Genomic DNA, 26088 nt, shown 5'->3' with positions numbered 1-26088 from the left:
GATATCGATATCCTATGTGATTAGGTCCCTAATTTCGGCACTCCTCTTTAAATCTCGTTTTCCTTTTGTCTTTGAAACTTAGGCCTTTGGTTTTTGCCTCCTCCTTGTGCTTTCAGCCTCTAATATTTTTTATCCTCTTTGGACTTTTTGCACATCATCTCCCTTTCTGGCCAACATTTGACACAATTTGAAAAAGATGTAGTAGGTGACAATAGGTTATATTGTTGAAATCTTTGAAAAATCACGTGGAGATCCTCCAAGTGGTTATCACGATTCTTGGATCGTATTATAAGGTCATCCAAATAGGTGAGGATAAGATGAGCCAAATTGTGGAAGATGTAATTCATGGCTCGTTCGAAGGTGGCACCATAATTTTTAAGACAAAAAGGCATAACTTGGTATGCAAATGTACCCCAAGGGGTTGTGAATGTGGTTTTGTACTGATCTGTATGGCGAATCTAGATCTGGTTATACCCAGAGAACTCATCCATGAAGGATCGATGATTTGGTCAGTAAATGGTGTAAGGTAATTTTCTTTAGGACAAGCTTTGTCCAGATCTCAGAAATCAATACAAATGTGGATGGTGCCCTATTTTTTCATGATGGTATAAGGTTAGAAACCCAAGATGTGTAAGCGATAGGATAGATGAACCCAGCTGTTATCACAAAACCAGTACTAGGGGCTGCAACCAAGCCAAGTTTCATGTAACTGTTTCAGACCATACTTTAGATTAGGAATTAGCCTTCCTAATCAGAGAGGGCTCTCTCACAACTCTTGATAAAATCCTTCAAACACTAGATGGCTAACTCTTTATTCACTTATGAAAGCATAACTGGTTGGAAACACATCAAACTGGCTCTCATTGGGCTATGGAGTCTATAATATCAAGTAAACAAGGAAAACACAGTGACCTCATAGAAATCAAGGCTCTTAGCATTACATGTCAAACATATTTCACCAAAACATAGCTTGCTGTATACACAGGAAGTCAGAGCATATATTTATGAATTCTGAGTGATTGCATACAACAAAACCATAAAATAACATAAAGTACAACACATCATCACTACATTTGATCATGACAATCCTTCGAGAATCTTGAGAAGAGAATAACTCTGTTTTACTATTACTGTCAAAAAGGTCTTACAATGGCCCAAAACAACACTGTTTTTCTATAAAGTATCCAACAGCACCTCATGATCAAATACGCCGCCTTCTAAGAGACCACGAATTCTGTATTTCTGAATATCGACAATAATGCCAAACTGGATTTGATTCGGGCTCCAACTTCAATAACCGTCTTATGGTGCTCTCGACCTCCCTCATTCACCGGTACCATGATATGCTCCATTCCATCACCAGTGAAAAATAATCCACCAGGTCCAATCTGAAGTGCTCGCACTTCATTTCTTGAGAATACTCTACCTCGTTCATGAAACGATGGCAAGTCATAAAGGCGCACACTCTTATCATTGCATGAACAAAGCAAAATAGGTTTGGCTTGTTCATCATTCATTATGCACAGCGCAAGAACACCATGTTCTTCAATACGAGTGTAAATCTCTTCAAGAGCTATAGTTGATGTAGCAGCCCAAACCTTCACTGTGCCATCCAAAGAACACGACAAGAGAAATTGGTCCCAACAAAGAAGAGACATTACAACTGATGTGTGATTTCTCAAGGTTTGGATACATTGAAAAGTTTCCAGGTCCCAAACTTTTATTGTGTGGTCCATAGAGGCAGAGTAAAGTTTGTCTTTCTGTGAGACTAATGAGACAACAGGCAACATATGCCCTGTGAGGGAAGTTGCAGGGTCAAATGTATTGGTTGTAGGATTAAACTTCCATGCTAAAATGGTGCCATCATGTGTTCCAACCAAAATCATTTGATCAGCGATCGCCAGAGCATGCACTTGTCCATTAGGGCTGTCTAGTAATAGCTCTGTCAAGTTGACGGTATTCAAAGCCTTGACGGCATTACGAAGGCCGACAAAAAGCCACGGACCTTCACTTAGAAGGCATCCAACTCCACTGTCGTCGCCTAAGGGGATATTTGTTCCCTGTCCTGTATGGCAGTCCCAGGCTATAAGCTTATTATGTCGGCCAACAGAATAGAGTTTGGCAGAGCCTAAATGCGAAAGAAAAGCAATTCCTCGAATAGGCTTGTTATCGTGGCCAACCAGCTTAGTCATGAAAGTGACATCGGAACCTCCAATAAAATGGGATTGCAGATATCTGCAGTCGTCTTTTGCATACTTGCAATTGCCTGCAAGCCAATAACGGCATGCTTTATCCTTTTTGTTACAGGTGCACAAAGAAATCAATAGTCCACTTCAAATATCAGTTCGAGCCACATAAAGACAAGACTATCATATAAAGAAAAACAGATTCACATTGCATCCTTGGAGTGTCTGGCATAGCATCAACCTGTGTGTGAATTGTGTCCTCCTCAGCTAACACACTTTAAAAGTTTGAACTAGTGTCATCCAGAAATATGTCTAACCATTCCTTAAATGGCGCACTATCTCCAGTTGTATCAATTAAAATCTTAGATGAAATTTTGATAGTAAATGTAAATTTGCATCAATCCCCTCCACTGGCTTTGACTGATCTTCTGATTGCACTTCAATGTCACCAGAGTAACCAGGGGAGGGATTCTTCTTTGTAGGAGATAAATCACCCATGAGCCAGAATTCAGAGATAACTCCGTTAATGTACTTGATGCCAATCCCACAATAGCTGCATCATCATAGGGTGCCTCCTTGGACACACTGTCACTGCTCTCATCAACATTCCTGGAGGGAAACAAAACTCTATACAATAGGCATGCTAGGATTTGGACCTTCACTTAGAACTCGAACCAATTCCCAATTTCGTAGCACGCTACGAAACCACGCAAACAGGCAGCGCTGCGAAACTGCTAAAATAATTCAGGCGCTGCGAAAACACCCAATCTTTAAGCTAATCTAGAAAAATTGTGACAACATCATTTTCAGTGATAACAGTGGCTCCACTAGGGATAGTGTGCCCTTGTGGTGCGCTAAGAACACGCAGCTCCAGTGCCTTACCCATTTGTAACAAACAGAAATTTGCTTGACAAGCATGACTGTAGGAGAAAGAAACTAATGCTACTGAAAAATAAATGCTCAGCCAACCTTGAGCTTATTTGCAATTTACCTACCTACCTACCCTAACCATTTAAACTTTCCTCAGCTCAATCAATATGAAACTTCCAATGCAGCCAGTCATTTGCTTTATCTGACATTTGACTTCTTTGCCTGTCCCGAAGTTCAGCGCCAATGTGATAGTGAGATGACAGCTGCCACTGAAAATGTCTTTGACTGCATCGGATTTCAGAGCCAATGTGATAATGTAATGACCACTGCCACTGAAACTGTCTCTGATCTTCATAGGTAAGCTGAAACACTGGAGAATAAAACTCTTCCATGTAATCAGCTATAGGATCCCAAAACACATGATCAGCTTGTCCTTCCACGACACTTTCCAGCTGTGCAAACTGATCTTCAACCACAGTGTTCAGTTCCTCAAACGTAAAAGAGAGGGGAACCAGCATAGTCTCCTTGCGCTCAGCCATAAAATATTTCTGAGAATAATGATCATGATCATGAAAATTATATTCCTGAATTTGTCCTTCTAAACCTTCAATTTCTTTCTCAATGTCTTTGGAAAATTCATCAAAAAATTTCATCTTATCCTCTGACTTGCAGTCAAAAGATTCCAGATATGAGGACAAGGACAAAGAAAAAGATTCATTTGTTTCTTCTTTATTATGATCATCATTCCACTTTTAAAACCTTCAACTGAAGGAGATTTTACTTCCACCTCTGGCCTATCTATCCATTCCTCCAAGAACAAAAGCCAAAATTCTGGCAATGACTTAATGGACTTGGCAGGCAAGCATTCAACCCACTGTTTGCATTTCCCTTGGAAAGAATCATAAAATAACCTTATGCAAATATCTTCATGTTTAATTCTAAGAACCTCAGCAAAATGACAAAAATATGAGATATGATCCAAGGTTAAACTCAAATCTTCTCCGTTGTATTTTGGACCATTCTTTAGAAAATAAACATCCTTGGGAAAATGGTTTGGGAAACCATGAAGTCCTGAGAAATCTATACATGCATACCTTGAACAAATAATGGCAGCTTCTGGGTCTTTCATAGCTCCAGTGGAATCACCATGAATGTATAAACCTTGAATTCTTCAACAATGGAGTCGCCAAGGTAGTTTTGCAGCCTTGAAAATCATTTGAACTCCTGCTACCTTCAGAAATTCAATCTTAAGCTCCCGGCAGACGCACCAAAATGTTATCACAAAACCAGTACTAGGGGCTGCAACCAAGCCAAGTTTCATGTAACTGTTTCAGACCATACTTTCGATTAGGAATTAGCCTTCCTAATCAGAGAGGGCTCTCTCACAACTCTTGATAAAATCCTTCAAACACTAGATGGCTAACTCTTTATTCACTTATGAAAGCATAACTGGTTGGAAACACATCAAACTGGCTCTCATTGGGCTATGGAGTCTATAATATCAAGTAAACAAGGAAAACACAGTGACCTCATAGAAATCAAGGCTCTTAGCATTACATGTCAAACATATTTCACCAAAACATAGCTTGCTGTATACACAGGAAGTCAGAGCATATATTTATGAATTCTGAGTGATTGCATACAACAAAACCATAAAATAACATAAAGTACAACACATCATCACTACATTTGATCATGACAATCCTTCGAGAATCTTGAGAAGAGAATAACTCTGTTTTACTATTACTGTCAAAAAGGTCTTACAATGGCCCAAAACAACACTGTTTTTCTATAAAGTATCCAACAGCACCTCATGATCAAATGCGCCGCCTTCTAAGAGACCACGAATTCTGTATTTCTGAATATCGACAATAATGCCAAACTGGATTTGATTCGGGCTCCAACTTCAATAACCGTCTTATGGTGCTCTCGACCTCCCTCATTCACCGGTACCATGATATGCTCCATTCCATCACCAGTGAAAAATAATCCACCAGGTCCAATCTGAAGTGCTCGCACTTCATTTCTTGAGAATACTCTACCTCGTTCATGAAACGATGGCAAGTCATAAAGGCGCACACTCTTATCATTGCATGAACAAAGCAAAATAGGTTTGGCTTGTTCATCATTCATTATGCACAGCGCAAGAACACCATGTTCTTCAATACGAGTGTAAATCTCTTCAAGAGCTATAGTTGATGTAGCAGCCCAAACCTTCACTGTGCCATCCAAAGAACACGACAAGAGAAATTGGTCCCAACAAAGAAGAGACATTACAACTGATGTGTGATTTCTCAAGGTTTGGATACATTGAAAAGTTTCCAGGTCCCAAACTTTTATTGTGTGGTCCATAGAGGCAGAGTAAAGTTTGTCTTTCTGTGAGACTAATGAGACAACAGGCAACATATGCCCTGTGAGGGAAGTTGCAGGGTCAAATGTATTGGTTGTAGGATTAAACTTCCATGCTAAAATGGTGCCATCATGTGTTCCAGCCAAAATCATTTGATCAGCGATCGCCAGAGCATGCACTTGTCCATTAGGGCTGTCTAGTAATAGCTCTGTCAAGTTGACGGTATTCAAAGCCTTGACGGCATTACGAAGGCCGACAAAAAGCCACGGACCTTCACTTAGAAGGCATCCAACTCCACTGTCGTCGCCTAAGGGGATATTTGTTCCCTGTCCTGTATGGCAGTCCCAGGCTATAAGCTTATTATGTCGGCCAACAGAATAGAGTTTGGCAGAGCCTAAATGCGAAAGAAAAGCAATTCCTCGAATAGGCTTGTTATCGTGGCCAACCAGCTTAGTCATGAAAGTGACATCGGAACCTCCAATAAAATGGGATTGCAGATATCTGCAGTCGTCTTTTGCATACTTGCAATTGCCTGCAAGCCAATAACGGCATGCTTTATCCTTTTTGTTACAGGTGCACAAAGAAATCAATAGTCCACTTCAAATATCAGTTCGAGCCACATAAAGACAAGACTATCATATAAAGAAAAACAGATTCACATTGCATCCTTGGAGTGTCTGGCATAGCATCAACCTGTGTGTGAATTGTGTCCTCCTCAGCTAACACACTTTAAAAGTTTGAACTAGTGTCATCCAGAAATATGTCTAACCATTCCTTAAATGGCGCACTATCTCCAGTTGTATCAATTAAAATCTTAGATGAAATTTTGATAGTAAATGTAAATTTGCATCAATCCCCTCCACTGGCTTTGACTGATCTTCTGATTGCACTTCAATGTCACCAGAGTAACCAGGGGAGGGATTCTTCTTTGTAGGAGATAAATCACCCATGAGCCAGAATTCAGAGATAACTCCATTAATGTACTTGATGCCAATCCCACAATAGCTGCATCATCATAGGGTGCCTCCTTGGACACACTGTCACTGCTCTCATCAACATTCCTGGAGGGAAACAAAACTCTATACAATAGGCATGCTAGGATTTGGACCTTCACTTAGAACTCGAACCAATTCCCAATTTCGTAGCACGCTACGAAACCACGCAAACAGGCAGCGCTGCGAAACTGCTAAAATAATTCAGGCGCTGCGAAAACACCCAATCTTTAAGCTAATCTAGAAAAATTGTGACAACATCATTTTCAGTGATAACACCAGCTTTGTGGAGTTTATCGATTTCCTATTTGATTTCTTCTACATTAGAAGGGTGTAACTGATGTTGTTTCTACCTAACGGTATGGGCATCATGCCACGTGTCAATATGGTGTTCCACAATAGTGGGACTGATCCCTGGCATCTCAGAGTAATCCCATGAAAAAATATCCTTGTATTCTTCAAACAAGGATGTGTATGCAGTTATTTCCTCTAGAGAGCATGTTACCCCCAGGGATATCTCTTTGAATTTACCAGGTTTGTTCAAAATAGTTACCTTGATGGTAGGAAATATTTTGACTCTATAGCATATATGTTGTCATTTGGTGCACTAGTAGGCACAAACATTTTTTCAGGTATAAAAAATAAACGATGGTGCATGGCATCCCATGGACATTTGGGATCTGTCAGGGCCTCTAGAATATCTTCATCTAAGTGAAAAATATTATCTAGCATTGACTTGGCTTGTGCTAGGCCTTGAGGTTAGGGTTCAGACTTAGTTATTCTAGTAGACAAGCATTAGTATGATTTGTTGGTTGATGTTGTAGAACCAAGAAAGGTTGAAAATGTGCATATGCGATAGGTCTGCACCATCGGTGGTTTTACCACTGGTGTGGTGGGTTTTCCAGTCTCAACACCAAAAAATGATGAGAAGACAGAATGAATTAGGGTTCCTACGGATGAGGAAATGAATCATATATGGTGTTGTGTGTCATCAGCATTATGTGGTGGTATAAGTCCAGTTATGGTGGGTTTATAACGAGTGGGAGGTAGTTATTGAACCCTTATTGGTGTACAAGGTGAAAAAGTATCTTTTGTTGGAAATGTTTGTAACATATGACATGTCTCAACACTATGAGAGGTACTGGTGCAAATACTGCACACTAGACTAGTACTAACCAAATAGATAGTATGGGTGGTGGTATTGCTCATAGTATGAGACGATGACGCCAGGTTGATGTCATGATATGGGGCATCTTGGGGTGGTAACCATGTATGGAACTTAGTATTGGCCTGATGTGAACTCCTATTGTGGGTTTGCCTCAATGCTTCTCTCATTGCATGAAAACATGGAAGGTACTAGCAGTTCCTTGTATGATGTGATTGAGAGAAGATGCGACAATAACAATGTGTGATTTTCTCTTGATTGGAGAGATGTATTTGTGGAATTTGGACCATTAAATGGAAGATGTTATTAAACTTATTGAATTCATGACATTGATTTACCAAGTGGTTGGGTTTATCACATAGGGCACATGTGAGGGGTGATCTTTTTTTCCAGACGACCTTAGATCATTTTTTTCCTGATCTAGACTGATGATGGTGAGAGGAGATGTAATGATGGGGGCCTTGTTGAACTGTTGGTGGCTGTTTTTCTTCAAACATATATAAAATGGACCTATATGCTTCATTATCTTGTGGTGTGGTGTGATTCAATGGTTCGATATCTAATCTGGCTAAATTATAATTCTCAACGATGAATCGTCACATGAATCCCAGCATAGAGAGGAATCAAGAGACATGGGGGAAGTGTCACATGTGATGATTTCCTGCAAAAATATGGAAAGTGCGATGTTTGTGTCTGGGCATTGGCTGATCAAATGATTTAGTCCATCGCATAAAGCGCATATGGGTGTATGTAGGGGTGTCACTGATCTGGGTGGCCTTCGATCATGGCGGGAGGTTGAGGGACCAAAAGAGTGATAAGAGCAAGAAGATTGTTCCCTCGTGATGTAAAAAATGGTTTGGACCCATCCTCTGCTAGGAGTAATGGGGTATTAGTTTGGGTGAGTGAACCTAATGCATCCTCATATCGAGGGATTTTGGGCAAATGATGAGTGTAATGCCTGTAGTTTGCACATATGGAACATGCATGGTTGGTGTGCAATGCCTTATGATGCATGGGTGTGCTCTTTTATCTACCAGGGGGAGGAGGGTTTACTAGCACTTTTGGGGCATTCAAAAGAGCTTTGAGCTCGTCTAAATTAGGGAAAATATTGGTGGGGTGCCAAACTATTTCACACAAAGCACAGGGTTGAGGGACCCTAGAGGAGGGAGTTTTTGAAGCTTCCACCTTCTTTCCTTTTTGCTTATCCCTTTTTTTGGCACCGGATGGTGTCGGTGCAGGCGCTACTTGTTGTGGTGTGCTATCCTAAGGAGGAATAGGACTGACGCATGTTAAAGTGATACCCAATCTTGCTGACATGGCTAGATACCATATTGGTATTGCCAGAGCCATACAGGGCAATGAGAGTGTTGCGATGACTTGGTGCGAGACAAAACCAGGTGGGGGGAATAAGAAGGGTGTTTGAGTCATGGCATATGGTAAGAAAGTAGGATCGATAACAACATTATTGTTGGTATCTGAAACTGGTTCTTAAGCTTGGGGGGTGTTTGATGAACTCATCATGCACACTTATGCTCCTATGGTTGGAGATATCCCCTCTATCACAGGAGGGTCTCCTGGGAATGTCCCTAGGAGTGTTGATGGATTAAATTGGCCTGGGATAACTTCAGTGTAATTGGTGATCCATTAAGGGGAAGATGATATGAAAGGTAACACACCATCTGGTGTAGGTAATGTCTTCTTCTCATAATATGTGAGTTTATCTATTGTAATGATTCTTCTGTCATCGGGGAACATAATTACCCTAAATACAGATGAGGCAACCACTAACATTTCATACATGTAACTTCAACCCAACATGATATTGTAATCCAACTAACTGTCCAACACTTCTATATCAATTAGCACGGTTTTGTTGACTAGCTATACTGGAATGCCTTGGTATAAGCCTACGGGAGTTGAAGGGTGCCCTTCATATGCTCTAAGAGTGATGTCAGAAGGTTTGAGTTCAGGGGATCCTAGTTTCTTCCAAATAGATTTTGAAATTATACATGTGGATGCCCCTTCATTGACAATGCAATGATGGATGGTGATATTCTGGACTAAGACTGGGATTTGAAAAGAAATAGTTGATGGTAGTCGTGGGGTATCTTTATCGAAGTCAAAGACCATTAAGAGAGAATTGGCTGGGTCAATTGCACCTAGAGCGGAAAGTAGGGATTTTCCTTGGGTTGGGAATGTTTGTAGGACCTCTAGTGCTGACATAGCTGAGGGACAATGTGCTAATTCGTTGACTATGCTATAGTTATGATCAACTTTTGAGTTATGTATTGCTCACTGTAAAGGTCCTTTAACCATCTTCGGCATGGTTTCTATAGGAAGTCGAGGAATGGTCAATGACGTTGTAGGTGTTTCTGTGGTTGAGGTGGATGGGTTGGGTTTTGGGGGAGATTCATAACTTATATTTTGCGTTTGCAGGAGAATGTCTTCTCCTGTCATGAAAATGTCATGATTAGAATTATTATGGGGGTTCCCTTCAGAAGGATGTGGATGGGATGGTTGTTTTTGAGTGTTAACCACTACCTGATGGGGGAAAGGGTCTTTCATTACTGTAGTATGTTGCCCTCCCTACCCCCTATTGTCCTGTATCATTTTCAACTCAAGGAGTTGAGGACAATGATGGGTATAATGACCATATTCCCCATAGATGGCACAAGAATGATTAGACCATAGAATTTTGTTCTTGTTTTCCCTCTATGGGTTGTTATTTTTTGGCCCCTGGTTTTGATTCCAGTTAGAGTTTCCCCTTACTGGTGCCCGCGGGGGTTGCTCGTTATGTAGGGATGAAATTTCCACATCTTTTGAAATTTTCGATGGGAGGGATCTCAAAAATAAGTTGAGGAGGGCTTTGTCTTCAAAATTTGCTTTACACAAGCTACGAAATTTCTGCCATTCATGTATATGATATGATATGTGTGTAGCAGGTGTTTGTTTGAAGTGGGTGAGGAGTTCCAGGCTTGAGTCATGACGAACTGGGAGCTGGAAGAATGTGATGAATGTTGTAGCTATGGAGCTAAAGTTTCCATGTCATGTAGAAGGCTGGTCATTGTACCATTTTGCTATTGGCCTAGTAAGGGTGAGTTGAAATAGTCATAATCAAATAGCATCGTCTTTGATATTATTAGATGAACACCATAATTGAAAAGTCATGACATGGTTTCGTGGTTCTTCTCCACAGGGACTTCACCGAGGGAGCAATATCATACCACGTGGGTTCATATTGGGGGCTATATATTGAGGAAAAAATGACATAATATATTGGGGGGTAAATAGGGTTAAAGGGTTTTTATACTGGAAAATATAAAAAATGGAGCTCAAAGTTAATGAAAAAATATAAACTGCTATAAAAAATGTTAATCAAAAAATGGATACATACAATATCTAGTGAAAGTAGGGATTTTTTTAATTGGGAAGCTATATTGGGTTCATATTGGTAGGGGATAAATAATGTGATTTTTAGAGGGATTTTCCAATATGTAGTTAAATTAAGGGTATTGTTTAATATGCCATGAATGCATGTGATATGTCAGAGGTACACTGAGTGAATCCCCCATGGTCTTCTCCATGTTTCCCTTTGAATTTTGGAATGTCCAAAGGGAGCTTAGTGGGCATGGCTGGCCAATTTTGGCTAAGTGTTGTCGAGTCATTGGTTAGCTTACTCAAATCTAGCAGGTCTAAAGAAGCCAAGAAGGTCTAAAGAAGCCAAGAATGGGATCTATGAGTTTTCTTCCATCATGAAATGATTTTGGATAGTTATATGTAAAGGTCGTCCTCTATGCAGAAGTGTCAGGAGAACTACCTAGGTGGGTGTCTCGTGGACTTTCCGGAGGAGTGGTATGTGGGCTTCACAAAGAGGTAGCATGTGGGGAACCTTGTGGGGTCATGAAAGGTGTGCTTTGATGGGGAGGGGTCCTGACCAAAGATGCACTTATAAAGGAAGATCCTATAATGGTATTTGTGTGACGTACTCTGCGCTTAAACGGCGGGATGCCTAGCACACCTCCCGTAATGGGGGAAGGTTTAACAAATGTCTAGATCAACAGGGAGTTGTGGGGTCCCCTATGGTGTCAATTAGAGTGTGTTCTAATTTGTATATGGTGAGGGAAGGAGATGATTCTTTAAAGAAAATAAATCACATACATAAAACAAAGCGAAAATAAAAAGATTACTTTCCCTTTAACTTTAGCCTATGTGATCAATCAAACAAAAAATGGTTTTTATTTGTTTTTGTGTATGATAAAAGATCCTATGAAGAGCTAATCGTCCTTACCACTCTCAAAGTAACTGGTCCTTGCAAATATATCTTCTTATGGGTACTGGGGCAATGTCCTGAAAGAACTGGTGATGCTTTCCAACAGTCAAAGAGTCAACGAAGGTAACGAAAATGAGGCTCAAGTGTTGCCCGCACCATCACCTATAGGGAAAGGATGCCCTAGATTTTGGCCACTAAAGTACCTTTGTCCCATGTGAGCATTTGAGTCTTTAGCTTCTTGGTAGTCAATTACCAGTACTAAGCACTAGATGGGTGGGGTAGCCTCAAATAGTATTGCACACACTAGACCTAAGCCGAACCCCCTCTGAATTGGGTATTTTCCATGCTCGGGTATTATTTTCCGTGGGATGATTGAAGGATTTTAAGCTCCCTAAAAATTCAACAACTATGTTTGTATCATGACCATGGCGGCTTATGGGATGCCTACCCCTAATGGTCCTAACCTGAATTATAAATCCTTTAGCAACCCCTGTGGGGAATTTAGTTGGTTCAAATTATGGTTTCTTTTTAGGGTCTTACTTTTATCTAGGGTGTGAGATGTAAGTTAAAATAAACCAGGTATCAAAATCTACGGAAATTGTATGCCTTCTAATATGAATTTTATAGAAGCTTTGATCCGAATTGGATCCTTAAACCCTCTTAAAGTTACCCAAACTCTATAAAGAAACTCATGTTGAAGTTAAAAGTCTTGTAGATATCGAGCTTATCAAAAATAACCTCTGAATAATGGTAATTTGCAGTCAGCACGGAGCAACGAGGACCTTTGGTCAAAGTGCTTGACCGTTGGCCTATAGAGACTGTGCATGGCACAAAAATGGCAGTTGGGAAGCTCAAACCCAGAAACAGAAGCTGTTTCTGACACGCAATTGCTAATCACGTATCGCTGGGCAAAGCCCTTCAAGAAGGAAAAGCCCCGAGCGCTCATTCACAAGGGAAACTGGAAAACCCATGGGAAAGCGCTAAAACCGACAGGCGGGTCCCGCACTCAAAACCGGCGGAATATCGGAGGCATTTCGGGTAGTAAGCGGGTTTGGCCAAGGACCCAGCGATTCCATACATTGATGGCGCGGGTCCAGTGGGGAGAGAGAAAAACCACTTACATCGCGGACTAACGGTTGAGCAACTCAACCACGCGATATAAGCGAAGACCATAGGATCTAGGGGTTCCAGATCAGTGGTAGAGGTTCCACTCGATGGATGACCGGACCCGAGGGAGAAATAAGCTATGACGCATAAAGATTTGAAGTCCGACGGGGACGATGAGTTGGCAGAGATTCGTGTTTCGCGAGCATTCTTGGAGTAAACAGAAATAACGACCATTTCAAACAATCGAGTGTTTCCGGTGAACCTAACACTTATCCGTTACGGAATAGGTGGCCACTTCCTTGTGAGGTGTGATGCAGTGACTATAACAGCCGAAAGAAGGGATTCAAACGGACAAAGGCAAGGAATGAGAGAGCTGAAAGTGGAAACGAACAGTCAGGAAGCAGATGGCTTAAAGCCACAGACTGACAGAGATAGAGGGGGGAACAGAAGAAGAGAGGAGAGCGAACAGCGAGAAAAAGCTAAATGCACAAAGAGTCTTTGGAGTCACTCGGAGGTCGAGTGAAAAGCCAGAGAGCTCAATTGACAGTAGCATATTGTTGTTGAAGTTGCTTGGAGGTCGAGCGACTCACAGAGGCATGCAAAGGCCGAGAGAAAGAGCTTAGAGAAGCCAGAGTAGAGAGCCGCGAGCCACAGCCAGAGCCAAGAGCCAGAGCGAGCACCAGAAGCGAGAGCTGAGAGCCAGAACCAGAGCTCGCGCCAAAGAGCTAGAGCTAGAGCCAGAGCAAGAGCCAAAGCCAGAGCCAAGAGCCAAAGCTAGAAAGTTGAAGAGCTCCAAGAGCCAAGGGATAAGATAGTGTTTTGAGCCCAATGTTCCTGTGTAAAACATTGGAGTTGAGTGTGGAACTTGTAAAAGAACTGTTGCCATAATCCGAAGGAGCCTAGTCAAGTTGACTAGAGCTTAAGGAGACGTAGCCCAAGATATCAGGGTGAACTCCATATTATATTGTTGTCGTATGTGTTTTGCTTCACTGTTGCTTTAACTACCATTATATTCATTTATATATTAGTTAAGCACATTCCCATATCAGCACAAACAACAGATTTTAAAGTAAATAATCAGTTGAAAAAAATACAAGCATACACCTTATTTTCAAGCATTTCTTAATGCTGCATTGGTTAATCATTAAGACTTGGGAAAATTTAAAGATTTGGAAGTGGGAGAGGTTCTTGTGAGTTAGACAAGAATCCTGAGAGCCCCATTTTTAGATCAGGTGGTATCAGAGCTTAAGATTGATTAACCCCACCTTTAAAGAAGGTTGTATTAGAATGCTTGATTGACAGGGCAAAGATTGCTTGTCCAAAAGGTGTTTGGGCATTCACAGATTGATTGTTTGATTGATTGTATGCTTGTTTGCAGACTGACTATTGATTGAGTTTGCAGAGGTGAAGGGAAAGCTATTGATAGCTCAGTCCAGGAGGGACAAGAAGGAAGAAGGGTTGAAGGCATTCTTCTTATCCCCAAAAGACCTCAAAGCAACCCTTGAAGCACAAGAGGTTTGTTGCGAAAGGTTGCTTGAGTAAGCTCTTTATTAATCTTGTTTGAAGTTCTCTTGTTCATTAGCATAATGACAAATTCTACAAGTGAGTCCTCAAATTCCTCTTTCTTCACAAGAATCTTTGATGAAGATATGAAGCAATAATTGTCCAACATGATGGATATGGTGAGAGAAATGTATGAGGATGGTAGGAAGATAAACCTACTTAGAGAGCAGTTGAATTCTGTGGAGGAAGAGAAGCAGTTGCTTTCTGACAAATTGCAGGAAATGGAGAGGCGACTTCATATTGCAAATATGAACCTGAAAAGGATGCATGAGTTGGAATCACAGCTCTTTGTTGCAAAAGAAGCCTTGGCCAAGTATCAGCTTGAAGAAGAGGTAAACCATTCCTGTTTGTCTTCAAATTCTTCTAAGAATTCTTATATTGGTTCTTTTGAAAAACATACCAGAGGCATAGGTTCCAAGCTAATGTCCAAGATGGGCTATGAAGGAAAAGGATTGGGAAAACATGCACAAGGTATTGTTGAGCCAATAATGGTTGAGGAAAGGCCTAAGTATTTGGGTCTTGGTTATGGACAGTCTTATGGAGAGAGTTCCAAAGCTGCCATGAAGTCCATTGAAACAGTTCCCAAAAGGAGTTTCATTGCAGGTCCTCTACCTCAGAAGTGTGAGGATTGTATTCAGGAGGAATGCAATAGCTTGAAACATCATTCGCATGATGTAGGTGTTCAGAAGCACATACTTGAACCAGAGGGTTGTGGAAACTCTGACAGCCTTGAAGAAAGTGATAGTGTTCCAAAGGGAGCTACTTCTTCATTTGTCTCACCTCCTCATGAAGGCAATAAAGGTGAAAGAGGCAGGTATAAATCTGGTTCTAAACACATTCCTTTTGATTTTGTAAAACATGGAAAAAGAATTGCATGTTCCTTTTGTGGTTTGGATAACCATTATGTTTCTAGATGTTGGAAGAGGATGGACACATACAGGAAACTTTTGAAGGAAAAGAAGCAAGCAGCCAAAGGTCCACAGGACAAGGCAAATCATGTTGTCAAAAGGATGCACATGTGTTGCACTTATTGCCATAAGCAAGGGCATCTTACTGAAGGGTGTTGGACTTTGAATCCAACACTGCTTCCACCAAATCTCAAGAAGAAGATGGAAAAAGAAAATGGTAGGAATGGAAATAAAGATTCCACGATTGATGTGGTTTAGGATGATTCACATATTGATGTTGATGTGCAAACAAAGGAGGGACCTTTGAAATGGATTGGTAAGAAATGGTTAGAATTCTTATCCAATTAAGACTGCATGTCCTTTGATGCATCTGTTTGCATTTCTTTGTGGAATAAATGCAAGTTGCAGGATCTTACCAAAATGGTAAATAGAAAGAAGTTGAGTAGGAAACTCACTTTATTGCTGCAACAGTATGTTCATTTCAGCTTCGAAAGTACAATGTACTTAAGTGAAAGTTGAAAGATGGAATGCATGCATGAGCATGAGATGCATGTAATTTTGGTTTGGGGGAAGTTAACTTGGTCTCCAAAATGGAGATAATGATGAAGTGTTTCATATTTTGGAAAAGAGTCCTAAAGTTCTTTTTCTACATGCTTGACCTGAAGGGTCATTTATTTTAAAGGCATGTTTTATTGGCTTGTTATCTAGTCAATCATTTGTCTGCAGATATAAGACAAGGAAGGGTTCACAAGATGTGAAATATGTTTCTTTGTTGAAGTAAGAGTTAGTCCATCCAGTTGTTTTCTGTATACCTGCTGTTGTTAACAGTTGTTATTGGTAGCTTTTCAAACAGGTACAAATGAAAGTTTTTTGGAGCAGATGTACTTCACACTCGTTTGAGCCACCTTGGATCAAGGATCAAGGCAAAGAAGCTAAAACTACCTTCTGTAAACTTCACAGCAGAAGTTTTGCATGGAAGTCAAGGAGGAAAACAGTTCTTCCCAAGACGACCAACCCATCCAAGAAGGGAAGTGGTTAGAGATTGTGGTTCAGAGGCACTATGCAAAGGCAAGGGCTGGGAGGCTGAAAGAAGAGGGTGTTGTTACTCTCATTACTGCTCAGATCAATATATCAGTCTTTTGGTGGACCAAAAGTTCTTTTAGTGGGAAGGCGTGATCCGAATTGGATCCTTAAACCCTCTTAAAGTTACCCAAACTCTATAAAGAAACTCATGTCGAAGTTCAAAGTCTTGTAGATATCGAGCTTATCAAAAATAACCTCTGAATAATGGTAATTTGTAGCCAGCACAGAGCAATGAGGACCTTCGGTCAAAGCACTTGACCGTTGGCCCATGGAGACTGTGCATGATGCAAAAATGGCAGTTGGGAAGCTCAAACCCAGAAACGGAGGCTATTTCTGATACACGATCACTAATTGCGTATCGCTGGGCAAAACCCTTCAAGGAAAAGCCCCGAGCGCTAGGTCACAAGGGAAACCAGAAAAACCATGGGAAAGCGCTAAAACCGACAGGCAGGTCCCGCGCTCAAAACTGGTGGAATATCGGAGGCATTTCGGGCGGTAAGCGGGTTTGGTCGAGGACCTAGTGATTCCATACACTGAGTGACGTGTGTCTAGTGGGGAGAGAGAAAAACCGCTTACATTGCGGACTAATGGTCGAGCAACTCAACCATGAGATATAAGCGAAGACCATAATATCAAGGGGTCCCAGATCAATGGTGGAGGTTCCACCCAATGGATGACCAGACTCGAGGGAGAAATAAGCTACAACTCATAAAGATTTGAAGTCTAACGGGGACGATGAGTTGGCAGAGATTCGTGTTTCGTGGGCATTCTTGGAGTAAACGGAAATAACGACCGTTTCAAATGATTGAGTGTTTCTGGTGAACCTAACAATTATCCATTACGGAATAGGTGGCCACTTCCCTGTGAGGCATGATGCAGTGACTGTAACAGCCGAAAGAAGGGATTCAAATGGACAGAGGCAAGGAAAGAGAGAGCTGAAAGCAAAAACGAACAGTCATGAAGCAGATGGCTTAAAGCCACAGACTGACAGAGATAGAGGTGGGGAAAGAAGAAGAGAGGAGAGCGAACAACGAGAAAAAGCTGAATGCACAGAGAGTCTTTGGAGTCACTCGGAGGTTGAGTGAAAAGCCAGAGAGCTCAATTGACAGCAGCATATTGTTGTTGAAGTTTCTTGGAGGTTGAGCGACTCACAGAGGCATGCAAAGGCCGAGAGAAAGAGCTTAGAGAAGCCAGAGTAGAGAGCCATGAGCTACAGCCAGAGCCAAGAGCCAGAGAGAGCGCCAGAAGTGAGAGATGAGAGCCAGAACTAGATCTCGCGCTAAAGAGCTAGAGCTAGAGTCAGAGCCAAGAGCCAGAGCAAGAGCTAGAGCCAGAGCCAAGAGCCAGAGCTAGAAAGCCAAAGAGCTCCAAGAGCCAAGGGATAAGATGGTGTTCTGAGCCCAATGTTCCTGTGTAAAACATTGGAGTTGAGTGTGGAACTTGTAAAAGAACTGTTGCCATAATTCGAGGGAGCCTAGTCAAGTTTACTAGAGCTCAAGGAGACGTAGCCCAAGATATCAGGGTGAACTCCATATTATATTGTTGTCGTATGTGTTTGTTTTTACTGCTGCTTTAACTACCGTTATATGCATTTATATATCAGTTAAGCACATTCCCATATAAGCACAAACAACAGATTTTAAAGTAAATAATCAGTTGAAAACAAATACAAGCATACACCTTATTTTCAAGAATAACTTAATTCCGCATTGGTTAATAATTAAGACTTGGGAAAATTTAAAGCTTTGGAAGTGGGAGAGGTTCTTGTAAGTTAGACAAGAATCTTGAGAGCCCAATTTTTGGATCAAGCTTAGTGTGTGCTATGTAATTGTGTGCAAGTGATCAAGTGAGCATGGAAAGTGTGAGAAGATGTGGATATTTGGTGATTTGTTCCAATATTCTCCTAATTACACTAGATTTGCCTTGTTCCTTGCATGAAAAAGAAATGATGTATATATGATGGGCCTCTTACTTTTTCTCCTATTACACTATGTAAATTTAAAAATAGGGAGATGGGAATTCAAATGTTTTAATAAAGTTTTCATATGCAAACCCAGGTTCATCTAAGAGACGCAAGGGAAGAAGAGATTACTCACTTTCTATAATAAAAATTTCTCCTAGTCCCATAAAATGAAAGAAATGAATGTTTTGGTTAGCAACACGATTTGTGGATGATGGGCCACTTACTCCTTTACTAATTAAGCTATGTGAAAATTGTCAATAAAAGTAAAGATAGTCTAATTACCCAACTAATTATGATTAGTAGAACAATTAAGTAATCTAAACTGACCAGAAAAATAAAAATAAAAATTCAAAGGTGAAGGCAATTCACTAAAGGATGCCAATCACCTGAAAAATGAGAAATTACAAGGTATTTTTTGATTTCTGGAAAACTGCGCGGGTTTCAAAATGCACAGACACGACGGCACATCTGTCAGACGAAAATCCATGGAGTGTGCATTTGTCTGAGAAGGAGTCACGCACTCAACAAGAGACTGTAACTTAACAAGTTTCTTAGCCAAAAACAGGTCCACGGGGTCCTGCAAAAATTCCAGAGAGGTATTGAATGCCTTGTAAGTCGATTATGCAGAGAGAGGGTCCTACAAACACAACCTTTAGATTAAATAAAATACAATAGTATGGTCACCATTTCTATGGTAGTGTTTTTGTAGCAATGGTGTACCAAAAGACACCTCCTTAGAAGTTGGTTGTTCCCTGTAAAGGAATACATACAGAGTTGATGTTGTTAGTGAATAAACTTAGATAAACAAAGCATTGCAAATAGTGAAAACAATGAATATACAAACATGAACTAAAACAAGGAGATAAATACACAAATAATGCTCAATTGAGAAAACAAGTCAAAAAAATAATGGAAAAAGCTCACTTTATTGACTGTTTGTGGTAGAACATGAATACAATAGATTAATACTAAACACTTGAAGAGAATTATTTAAGCTATGGTGCTCAAAAATCCTCAGCAAGGAGGTTCCTTTCCTCAATCTCTTTGCAGTATGAAGACTCTCCCAATGGTGGACTCTTCTCCCCTCACTAAGATGATGGATTGCTTAGAAGAAATATGGACAACATGCTAGTGCTCTTACTTTCTATGCTTCAACAATGAAATGTTGGGTTGCTCTAATAGCAATTTGGTTATCCCATGGCTTGTTTATATAAATTTTTTGAATCAATCTTCCATCTCTTGGTTCATGAATGATAATGACTTATGAGTAGGATAATATGATTCCATTGAGGGTTGCATATCTTTTAGGCAACTCAAATTCAGTTGTCCTTGATTGAGATCCTATAAAGGAATCACCTCCAAGTGTGGGAAGTGGTCCTAATTTTGCTGAGTCAACCATTTTCTCGACTGCATGGATTTTGAAGGAAATACCACGTCGTGCATGACTATTGAAGAAACAGCCATGTAGACTTCAACTTTTTAAACCCCATAAATTGTTTACCTTAGGAGAAATTAAATTTTTTGAACTTCATAATGTTTTCAACTGGAAAATATTCACTTGTGCATTCTGTTGGACGAATTTTAGCATCTTATGTATTGTGTAAACATGTGTATGATTTTCTAGTGTTAACATCCATAATTGTTTAGTAGACTCTGTTGCATAGGTGAATGTCATGCCATTATTGTAGCAAATAAAATAAATGCAAAATGGGAGAAATCTGATGCACAAATAGTTCAGTTGGACAGGTCTCTTGTCCAAGCTATTAGTGAGCTTAAGAATGTGCTTAACATATTATCAAAAGACGGTTGAGTTCACCAATGTATAAATATTGTAATTGTGGACATACCAGAAGCCTATGGTGTATTACTTAGTAGAGACTGGTCTAGCAAATTACAGGTATATTTTGCAATAGACTGGTCACATTTGTGGCTTCCACATTATCAAATTTGAGAAAACACTAAGCTATACATGAAACACATTATGACACCGCTTGAGGGCCAAAACGAGCCTCTTGCTTTTTCTGATTTTATTTTTGGGAATTTCTTTCTTGAAACTGACCTTGGGTGTTATCAGGCACATCCATCACCCGTTCCACCAGATACATAACTGGAGCTCCTTCCTTGTTCTCCAGCTAGTGCAAATGAAACATGTAATATAGATGTACATAATAATAGTAATAATAGTAATAGTCATATAGGAAGAAGCTTAGTAGCTCATAATATTTGGACTTTATATTTTGATGGTTCAAAGGCATAGGATGGTTCCGGAGCAGGTTGTGTTCTTACAAACCCATGCAATAAGAAGCATATCCTTTCATGTCATTTGGAGTTCAAGTGCACCAATAACACTATTGAATATGAAGCACTCATACTCGGATTAAAGAAAGTTATTGACCTGAAGGTAGAAATTATAAAGGTAATTGGTGACTCAGAGGTGGTCACTCGTTAGGTACGAGATACTATACATTGTGTTTCACCGCATCTTAAAAACTACCAACAAGAGGTATGGCATTTGATCAATCATTTCAAAGCTTTCAATATTGTTTTTGTTCCTAGAGTTAAAAATGTTGTAGCAGATGCATTAGAAAATGCAGCCGCTAGGATGTCGCCATTGAAAAATATTTTTTCTGTTGAAATTATATATAAACCATTTGTGCCAGACAATGTCACTAACTTACACATTTTCAATGATGACCAACAGATACTGCAATTTCTGGCTAATGTTGACATATTCAAAGATGTTTCCATAGAGGAGGAAAAGCACAAGCAAGCTCTATAGGGGGCATCTAATGCAATGAAAGGAAACATTGTGCCTAAAGGCGTGGTCTCCCTAGAGAAATTGTATGACCTACAGAACCGGTCCAGAGGGCCAACCAATACTAAGGCTCAGAGTTCAAAGTTAGCATCTGAACAAGTTAATTTGGGAACTCCCGAAGATCCGAAGTATGTGAACCTCAGTACTTATTTTTTTCCCACGGGAACAAAAAACATTTATGCATTTATTTAAAAGGTGTTGTGATGTGTTCACATGGACATACAATGATTTAAAGACCTATTACACTCATATTATCTAGCAAATCATCCCTATAAAAGAAGGGGTGAAACTGTTCTAGTAGAAAATATGGAAAGTTTATCGAACACTACAACCTCTTATACAAAAGGAATTGAGAAAGCTATTGGATGCTTGAAACATCTTTAAAGTCAAACATTCCACATGGGTTTCCAATTTGGTATGAGTCATAAGGAAGTCCAGAGACATAAGATTATGTGTAGATTTCTGAAACCTTAATTGGGCTTCTAATAAAGGCAACTATCCAATGAAATCAATGGAGCAGATACTCCAAATAATATCTAGGTCTGAAATGTTTTTGCTACTAGATGGTTTCTCGGGTTATAATCAAGTGCTAGTAGCAGAAGCCGAGCGAATGAAAACTACCTTATGAACCAAATGGGGGACATTCACATTTAAGAGGATGCCATTTGGACTTATAAACATAGGTGCATCTTTCCAAATAGCAATGGACATTGCCTTTCATGTCCTAATAGGTCAGAGCATTCTTGTTTATTTGGATGATATTATTGTGTTCTCTAAGAAAATATCAAATCACTTGCGCCACCTAAAACATATTTTCAAGCGGTGTCATAAATATGGGATTTCTCTTAATCTAAAGAAGATCATTTTTAGTGTGTCTGAAGGGATCCTACCGGGGCACATCATAGAAAAGAGTGGAATTAAGATTTATCCTATGGGGTTCAAAGCTATCACATAAATCATGTTCCTGGTGAATAAGAAATCCATGTAATCATTCTTAGGAAAATTTAATTTCCTGAGGAAAAATTAATTTCCTAGTGATTAAGATTTTTTGCTCTATACGTTTGCTTCAGATTCATCAATTGTGATTATGTTGACTCAGAAATATAGTGAAGGAGATGAGCAGCCTATCTCTTTTATGAGCTCTAGTTTACAAGTGCCTTAATTAAATTATCCTGCCATTGATAAACAAGCATATGTCGTATATAATTTAGTTAATTATTTCAATCCCTACATACTTAATTCTCACACAATTATATTTTTACCTCATCCAATAGTAAGAACATTGTTCGTGCAACAAGAGCTGGGTGAGAATGGGTCTAATTGGATGAGTTGTCTTCAAGAGTATTATCTGGAGTTCAAACTAGTTCATACCATAAAGGGATATGGACTATGTAAGCTAGCCACTAAAGCAAGAGATTCTCCCAAACAAGATATTTCAGGATGGGAGTAGGAGATCGAAATGTACAATATTGAATATGTTCCTCAGTCCACGTCAACAATGCCTTGGTATGAAGATCTACAGAAATTTTTGGAGCACGGAACCTTGCCCTCGCACTTATCGAACAATTAGAAAAGGGAAATCCATTTAAAATCTCTATCTTACCATTTGTTTCATAGAGTTCTTTTCTGGAAGCACCATAATGGTGTCCTATTGAGGTGCCTTGATCCGCAATATATAAAGAAGGACCTGAATGATTTACATGATGGACCGACCAGTTGCCACTATGCGGGCGACACCACAACACATAAGGTTATGTAGGATGGTTATTATTGGCCTGTTCTATTTAAGGATGGTCACACCTATCTCTGCAAGTGTCAAGCATGTCAGAGATTCGTCGGTTGCGATCAGAGGCCAACCACCCCACTACTACCAGTAGAAGTTGAAGAACCATTCCAACAGTGGGACCTTTTTGTGGTTGGAGAAAATTTTCCTCATTCATCAAAGTAGCACCAATATATCTTAAGAGCGATAAATTACTACACTCTATGGTCAAAAGCAGTTCCTCTCAGACAAGTAAATGAGCAGGAAGTCATTCACTTCTTGCAAGAGAATATTATGACCAGATTTGGCATTTTTATGTCATTTATATTTGATAATGCAACATATTTTTCATCGTTAAAACTTTATAAATTCACATTTGAAAATTGAATTATATTGAAGCATGAATCTAATTATTATCCGCATTGAAATGGTTTGCCTGAATCCACGAATAAGAATCTTATCTATATAATCAAGAAAACCATTTTCTCTGAAAAAGGAACTAGTATAAAGCTTTGGCCAATGCTCTTTGGGTTGATTGTGTAATTCCAAATACTTCCCTGAGGACCTTGCCATACTTCCTAGTTTACGGTAAGAAAACTATCTTGCTTCCAAACCTATATCTTCCAGCCTTGCAACTCTCTCAAGAGTCACAAGGTAGACCTTGTTTACCAGTTCAAAGAAGGATAGATACATTACTTAAACTCGAGGAAGCGAGACTCAAGGAAAAATACCAATTTTCCATACATTAGATTCATGTAAGTGTTGATTTGATAAGAAGTTAGTAGGGTCAAAGAGCTTTAATGTGGGCGACCTAGTTCTGAAGTGGGATAAACCCCGTGAATAAAAGGGGGAACACACAAAGTTCCATCCTTTATGGATTGGACCATCGGTTATTGAAGAGAAGCTCAGTCATAATGCTTTTAAGCTAAAATATTTAAATGAGAGGATTGAACCCCTTACCGTAAATGGCTGAGACTTGAGACATTAGCAATAGAAACTACAAGTTATATTTCTTGTACATATTGTTTTATGACTCTTCTTTTATTTGCTTTTATTTTGTTTGCATCAATTATTTTCTTATTATTTAGTTATGTCTTGTCGTGTCTTATTGTCATTCATTGTACATAAATAAGACCATTTTGTAAAGTTCGTGGCTCAAAAGACTTTGTAGTGCAATAAAAGAGAAGTGTGACAACCACAACGCTTGGATTTTTTTTGTTCTTCTTCTTTGTTTTGGAAAATGCCATAGGATGAGCTAAGTCTAGATGGAAAATACGATTCATCCAATCGGAGAACCTTAAGGGAACCTACTAGATCCATGCCTATGCTGGTATCTAAACTTCTCAAATTGGTTTAAATCTAATTGTGTGTTAATGCGTGTACAATCTAGTAGAGAAGGGATAAGGGGAAAATGTGAAGTGAGCAAAACCAAAATCATAGGTCTTAAAATACTTCTCTAAAATGGAAACCTCATTTTCTCTCAATAAGTCAGGATCCCTCTTCCGTCCATTGAAAATAATAATTTCCAATGCTCAGTTATATTAAAATAAAAAAATAAAGGGTGAAAGAAGAGAAAGGATTTCTACGCAGGGAGGCGAAGAAAGCGACTTCATTGGGGTACTATCCAGGGTCACTGGCAACGAAACAACATTTGTGCTCCTAAAGTGACTCCGTCGGGGTACTGTCTATGCTTTCTAGTAGCGGAGGAACTCCAGAGATGCAAACTCATATTCTGGATATCATAAACTCGTCATGCACATTACCTTTTCCTATATCGAAACAATTGTGATATAATTTATCTTCGGTATGTGTTTCAAACAAGTAGTGAAAAGTGAATATGTTAGGTATAAAACTAGGTCAAAAAGGGGAAATCATGGCAATAAATACTTCTTGGAGGTCTAACCCTTAACCAAAATGTATTCCTAGATATAGAAGTTGAAGTTCACCCAGTGAGACCACAAGTGTTGTTGTTGCTACAAGACCCTCCAAAATTTCACTACATTTGAATTTTGGAGCCTACAATCATTGTAAAATCTACAGTCACTTTGATCTTCAAGTGTTGTGTCATGTTTTTCTATGTGTTCCAAGTATCTTTGAATGGTCTCAATTGTCACTGCATTGATCAGAACAACTTTTAGTGCATTTCATGGTCATAGCATCTTTGTTGTCTTAAAACAACACTTTTGGGTTGTAGTCGCACACACTACACCTGTTACACTTGGGGAATGGGTATAAAGTGGTGTTTCAATTAATATTTACCTTTTTTCATGTTTTTCTAATTTCTCTTGATGATTTGGTTTGTTTTTCACGTGGTTCTATGTCCAGAATCATCTTGTTCAAGCTTAAGGGCTCAATAGGATTCAAATTTTTGGAGCAAATAGGAGTCACTAAGAGTTAGGAGCTTGAGATTGTCATTTTCATTCCATTTACATGATTTATTTGAACTTTGTTTTATGTTAATGAGAATTTTTTTGTTATATTTCAACTCGGTTTGTTTTAGAGGGTTGATTCCCCTTGGGTTAGGGCCTAACCCAAAGGCTCTAGTCTCCCTTTGTGTATTTTTTCCATGCATTGTTGTTGTTAGCAACATCTCTTTCCTTTATTGATAGAAATTTTCTTATAAACGTTGCTCACATAGGCCTATATACCACCTCTATTGTGGGAAGTGTGGTCAAGGAATATGTATTAGAAAGCCAAAAGCATGTGGTTATTCCCCTTTGCAATGGTTAGATCTTAGATTAATGCTCTTTTACATACTTTGTTTTCTGCATACATACGGATTAAATCACAATATTATTTAATATTTTATGGATGTAGGTCATATGAATGATAAAATTTAGATTTATTTTTATGCAAATAAAATTCAACTTATCCTTTTTACTTAGTTTCATAAAATTCAACTCATCCTTTCTTGTTTAGTTCATTTTGTTGCAATTTGGTTATTAGTTTGGAATTCTTTTCAAGTTGAAAAAAGGATTATTTGTATGGTGTATAGGTACTACTAGTGGATTTCATGGTTTTCATATTAATCCTTCATTCTTCCTACCATCATCA

General features: G+C 39.4%; 2 pseudogenes; both read right to left on the bottom strand.

Moving 5' to 3' along the window:
• Nucleotides 1-1217: 1217 nt before the first annotated feature.
• Nucleotides 1218-2684, bottom strand: LOC149141134 (zinc finger CCCH domain-containing protein 17 pseudogene; annotated as a pseudogene).
• Nucleotides 2685-4889: 2205 nt separating this feature from the next.
• Nucleotides 4890-26088, bottom strand: part of LOC149141133 (zinc finger CCCH domain-containing protein 17 pseudogene) — a 34473-nt pseudogene continuing 13274 nt past the window's right edge.

This window comes from Pinus tabuliformis, chromosome X (assembly GCF_031772625.1).
Source record: "Pinus tabuliformis cultivar Carrire ecotype Pingquan chromosome X, CPIR1, whole genome shotgun sequence".
NCBI classification, from domain to species: domain Eukaryota; kingdom Viridiplantae; phylum Streptophyta; class Pinopsida; order Pinales; family Pinaceae; genus Pinus; species Pinus tabuliformis.
Note: the sequence above shows the minus strand (reverse complement) of the source record. Positions and strands in the feature narration are given on the sequence as shown.